The sequence below is a fragment of the Benincasa hispida genome, chromosome 4 (assembly GCF_009727055.1).
Source record: "Benincasa hispida cultivar B227 chromosome 4, ASM972705v1, whole genome shotgun sequence".
NCBI classification, from domain to species: domain Eukaryota; kingdom Viridiplantae; phylum Streptophyta; class Magnoliopsida; order Cucurbitales; family Cucurbitaceae; genus Benincasa; species Benincasa hispida.
The window spans coordinates 61,422,015-61,427,975 of NC_052352.1; positions in this window are offsets into that span (position 1 = coordinate 61,422,015).

Below are 5,961 nucleotides of genomic sequence, written 5' to 3' on the forward strand. Positions count from 1 at the left end.
CGCATGTCCCCAACATGAATGATCAGGATCAGACCATCTGTGGCAAGTCACAACACTTGTGACCATTTCACAAAGCGGGCCGCGTCCGTAGCATTACCAGGATAAGGTTTCCCTCCTTTATCCATTTACTACAGACCATTTTGGTTATCACTCAAAACATGATCCACGTGTATGTCACCACATACATGCTTGAGTCACATATAGATAACCAGGGATTTTATGATTATTGGTTGCTGGTAAAGCAAATAAAACAAATAACCGAGCAAAACAAAAAGATGTGAAGTAAATATCATATATTAACAATCACAGGTGTTCGTATATATTGTTTACAAACTACAGGACACGAGACTTTAGGGCATCAACCATAACAAGTTCTCCCTCCATCCCTCGACGTCGACGACGACGGTTCCGATTCCATTTCCCTCCGTTTAGGTTTCACGTGTCAGCTTCCATCTCTGATCTCTTCACCTTCCATCAGATCAGTTCTTCTTCTCCCTCGACGTTGACGGTCTCGACAAAAGATTCCAAATTATATTCCACCCATTCCGTTCGACATCGGGCATTCAGGTTTCTGATCTCTTCACCTTCCATCAGATCACTTGACTTTATGTTTGAATTTTAAAATTTGCTTCAAATAAAAAAAATGAATATGTGGTGGAGGCCGGGGGAGGGAATGGTCAATGGAATATTTGAATTTTACGTTTAAGTAAATGATTTTCATAGAATTTTAATCTCATTTTCTTTGATGGTAATAAGTTTTCTCTCTATTTTTCCCTTTATAGGTACCATCACAATGAGCTTGAGCTTGAGCAAGAGCAAGAGCAATGATTCCAATGATGATGTTTTTGTGATGCCACCACCACCACCACGAAAAGATGAAAGCGAGGAGACAATTTCAAAGCATGCAAATGGAAGAAAGAAGGAAAATCCATCTATGGCATGGGATCACTTTACTAAATGTTCTAAATATAATGATGATGATCCACATGCTAAATGTAACTATTGTGGTATGGTGTATGCATGTCATCCTAGAAGGAATGGAAATTCAACTATGAGAATCCATATTGAACACTACTGTAAAAAAAATCCTTATCAGATTAAGAAGTGTAAGTTAGATGTAACACAAAGTAAGTCGGTCGTTAAGAAGAATGAGAGTATTGAAGATAGTTCACAATCACAATCATCCATTAGTTATAAGATATTTACTATTGAGAGTGCTCGAAAACTACTTGCTGAGATGATTATAATAGAAGAGTTGCCATTTAAATTCGTGGAGAACCAAGGATTTAAGAGGTTTGTGAATTGGACTTTGACGTTAGTAGAACCTAATTTTATTCTTCCTTCTCGAAAAAAAATTTTCTAAGGATATTTTAGGAATATATGATAGCACGAAAGAGATGTTGAAAGACATTTTTGTGAAAGAAGAATGTAGAGTGTCACTCACAACCGATAAGTGGTTATCAATCCAAAATATGAACTATTTGGTTTTGACTGCACATTTTATTAATAAAGATTAGAAATTACATAAGAGAATTCTTAATTTCACCCAAATTGAGAATCAGAGAGGGGAGACGATAGGAAAAGAGGTTGAGAAATGTCTAAAACAGTGTGGAATTGAAAAGGTTATGACATTGACAATTGATAATGCTTCGTCAAATGATACTGTCATTGGTTATTTGAAGAAGCGTTTTAAGCATAGGTTGGTGTTAGATGGTGAGTTCTTGCATGTTCGATGTTGTCCATATATATTGAACTTAATTGTATGCGATGGCCTAAAAGATGTTAATGATTCATTGGTTCGAATTCAAGATGCCATGAGGTTTATTAGATCTTCTCCTGCTCGACTTGCCACATTTAAGAAGTGTATCAAAGAGGAGAACATAGATAGTAAAAGTATGTTGTGTCTTGATATTCCAACTAGATGGAATTCTACTTATTTGATGCTTGAGACAACTGTAAAATTTGAAAAGGCATTTGAGAGGTTAGCAGATTATGACACAATTTACATGAATGAGGAGGAAAAACCAACCACCAAGGATTGGGAAATTGTGAGAATATTTACCAAATTCTTGTCGGTGTTCTATGAAGTAACTGTTAGGCTTTCAAGGTCTTTGTATGATACTTCTAATACAGTCTTCCATGAGATTAGTATTGTTCAGAATTGCAAAAAAATATTCAAGTGCAACTGGTCCAAATGATGTGCTTTTGCAAGAAATGGCAACGAAGGTGCAAGAAAAGTTTGATAAGTATTAGGAAAAAAAAAAGATAGAACAAATTTATTCTTGTATGTTGCCTTCATTTTGGACCCTTGTTATTAGATGAAATTTCTTTTGTATTGCCTAAATCAATTATTTGATGTTGATGTTGTTAGGGTTGATGTCCTAAAGTCTCGTGTTCTGTAGTTTGTAAACAGTATATACGAACACCAATGATTGTTAACATATGATATTTACTTCACATCTTGTTGTTTTGCTCGGTTAATTGTTTTATTTGCTTTACCACAAACCAATAAACATAAAATCCCTGGTTATTTGTATGTAACTCAAGCATGTATGTGGTGACATACAAGTGAATCATGTCTTGAGTGATAACCAAAATGGTCTGTAGTATATGGATATAGGAGGGAAACCTTATTCTGGTAATGCTACGGATGCGGCCCGTTTTGTGAAATGGTCACAAGTATTATGACTTATCACAGATGGTCTGATCTTGATCATTCGTGTTAGGGCCATGCGAGCGGGGGCGTCCTATACAAAGAGTTTGTATAAGACCTGACCACGAAGTGTTAACGTCTCGTTATATAATACCATTTATGATAGAGACTTCACTTCACTAGGATGACCATAGGTAACATGTCCTCAATCTTGATTGAGTTGGGAACTCCTGCCATTGAGGGCGGTCCTTTGATTTGTATGGGTGCGAGTGGCCAGGTCGCCAATTTTTTTGGGGATTCGTCTAATTTGGGAGCTGGGAACTCAACTACACAAGATAGAATTCACTCCTTCCCCGAGGTAAGGGTAGGTAGATAAATAGCTCCCTTAAGGGCTGATTCCAGGGCTTGAACAATGTGGTGCCACACACCTTCTCTTGACCTGAGAGGTGTTCACACATAGTTGGACTATGTTGTATTGTTCATTAGAAGAATCAATGGTACTTAAGGAGTGAGATGTAACTATAGGGATAAAACGGTAATTTGGCCTAACTGTACTTACGAGCATCTGTGAAGGGTCATCATACTCATGATTGGTTATATCCGATGGACGCAGAAATATATCTGTGGTAAGAAGAGTTCAGCTGTTGGTCTTTAGTAGAATGCCTGATAGTTAACGGATGGTGGATCTCGTGGCTAAAGAGTTTAGTCAGCTATTCACAGACCGTTGGAGCCTCGAGCCACAGGTCCATTAGGTCTCTAGGTAGCTTGGATAAAGTCGAGAACTAGTGTTTGGGTTAATTTGAAATGTTCAAATTGACAAGAGGAAGTTCGATTATATATGATATAAATGGACTGGTTAATTATATATGATAGGTCAAATGTATGAGATACATTATTATGGAGGAAATTAGATATAAATATGGTTTATATCAAGTAGAGGAGAAAATACTATAGTAGATATGTGATATTAAACTATAGGTTAAAAATATAATATGATTATATTTATTAATTAATTAGTTGGTTAATTATATGATAATTAATCCAAAATTCACGTTCGGACGTGGGTTAGTGGGACAACATCGGTTATTGTAACCGATGAGTTAAAATGAAAAATGTTTTCATTTTTTGAATCGTTCGATTGATCGCCCAAAAGAATTCCCAAGAGAATTATCGAGCGCACGTTGGTGAAAATCTAAACGATTGTTTACGTAAAACGAGAGCCTATACGATAGTCCTATCTGCCTAAACGATCGTCCACCTCGCGCTTAAACGATCGCACACTGTCGCCTACACGATCGCATAACTTCTCTAAATGATTGTATAGTGTGTTGATTTTGCTAAACGATCGTATACCTTTTTCTTAAACGACCGTTCAGTAAATCTTACACAATCGTGTAGCTTCTCCTAAACGATAAGCATTCTGCTATGCAATAGTGGCCTTCTTCCCTCCCACTTGCTTATCGCCTACACGATCTGGTTTTCCTCCTTCCTTTACCAAATTCACCAAAGACCACCATTTGGGTTCTCACTCCGAGATTACCCGGGACTCTTTACTGGTGGTCTCGTCCCCGTTGTGGTCATGAGTTTGCGGTTGTTCGTGCTGCTGTTGTTGACATTGCTACTGGGCGTTGGTAGATCGCTTGGAGGGTTCCGTTGCATTGAGTTCCGAAGATTGAAGATTGTCTTCAACTGGTATGGAACTCTCTCTCTCTTGTTATTTTGTTGTTCATAGCATGCTGATAATTAGTGTTTTGTTTGCATAACTGTATGTTTTGAATGTATAATGTGTATTTCGGTCACGGTGAGATCGAAGCGATTCGAACGCACTCATGGAACTCTTCGGTAAGAGATCCTTCAATATCATCCATTATAGCTCTACAAAAAGGCTATAAAAAGTCCCAGACTTTTAATAACATGGGCTATCAGAACCTTCGAAAAATGTTTGAAAGGTCTTTCATAGCCTCTTTCGTTAGCTATTGTATCCATTATTTCTTGTAGTGATTTAAAGTTTAATTCCTATTTATATGTTTCTTTTTAAGTACAACAAGCCATTTTTACGAGTTTCTATATGAAAAATTGAAAACATCGAAAATATGAAAAAAAAATTAATTTGATAACAATATATAAAAATAATGAAAAAAGAATTTAGATACAATTGAATTTGTAACAAGCATTTAAATAGATCGAAAGATTGTTAGATAAAATCAAATTTGATAATAAAAGATAAATTCAAATATAAATTGGGGAGAAAATCATGAAGTTTTTATTTATTGGGATTAATTTGATAAGTAGTTAGATAAAATTTAATTTGATAATAAAATATAAATTCAAATATAATTCGAAGAAGAAAAATGAAACTTGTTTATTTACAATTACACTATATTCATAATTCTATTTTCATTTAAGCTTCAACAATTACACTATATTTATAACTCTATCAACCACAAAACCTACGAAAGAAGCTTAACTCATTGTAAAGGCATAATAAAAATAGCAAGATTGCAGTAGTGAATACTTATTTGTTTGTCAAAAAGACAAATTAATGGAATAATAATATAATAAGATGGTAATAAATAAAAGATTATTAAAAATACAAAAAATGATAAAATTTAAATGAAATATATTGTTTGTTAGATGACGATATGTATAAAATATTAACTAAAATCCTAGTCGGGATAAAAAAAAATTAATCCAAATTTAAAATAATAAAAATAAATAAAATAATGTAAAATCTAAAGATATATTATAAATTAAAATCAAAATGATGATAAACAAATTAAAGATCGATTAATTTTGAATATTTTCGTTAAATCAAATCAAAACAGATAACTAATTTGAATCAATTAGGAGAGAAAATAAGGAAGGCATGGGTTTATTTTAAATCAATTCGTGTAGTAATTATCAAAATCTAATTTGAATATTAAAAATAAATTCAAATTCCAAAAGATGGTGAAAATTACGGAATGACACTAAAATTGGACCGATTAGATTATAATAGGATTAATTTGGTTATTAATCATTCTCTTCAATTACATTGTATTTATATCCCGGTTATTAATCAAGCTCTCCACTTATACTATATTTATATCTTGGTTATTGATAAAGCTCTACACTTACATTGTATTTAATATTTCGAACATACAAACTAATTAAGGGCAAGTCAGGTATTATCAAAATGTCAGCTAAAATAATGACTAAATATAAAATATGTACAATTGAATCTAATAACATATACATAACAATTTAAACCTTAAGAAATTATAGAAATATATCAAGTTAATTTATTAAGAATATGTATAAAATAATAA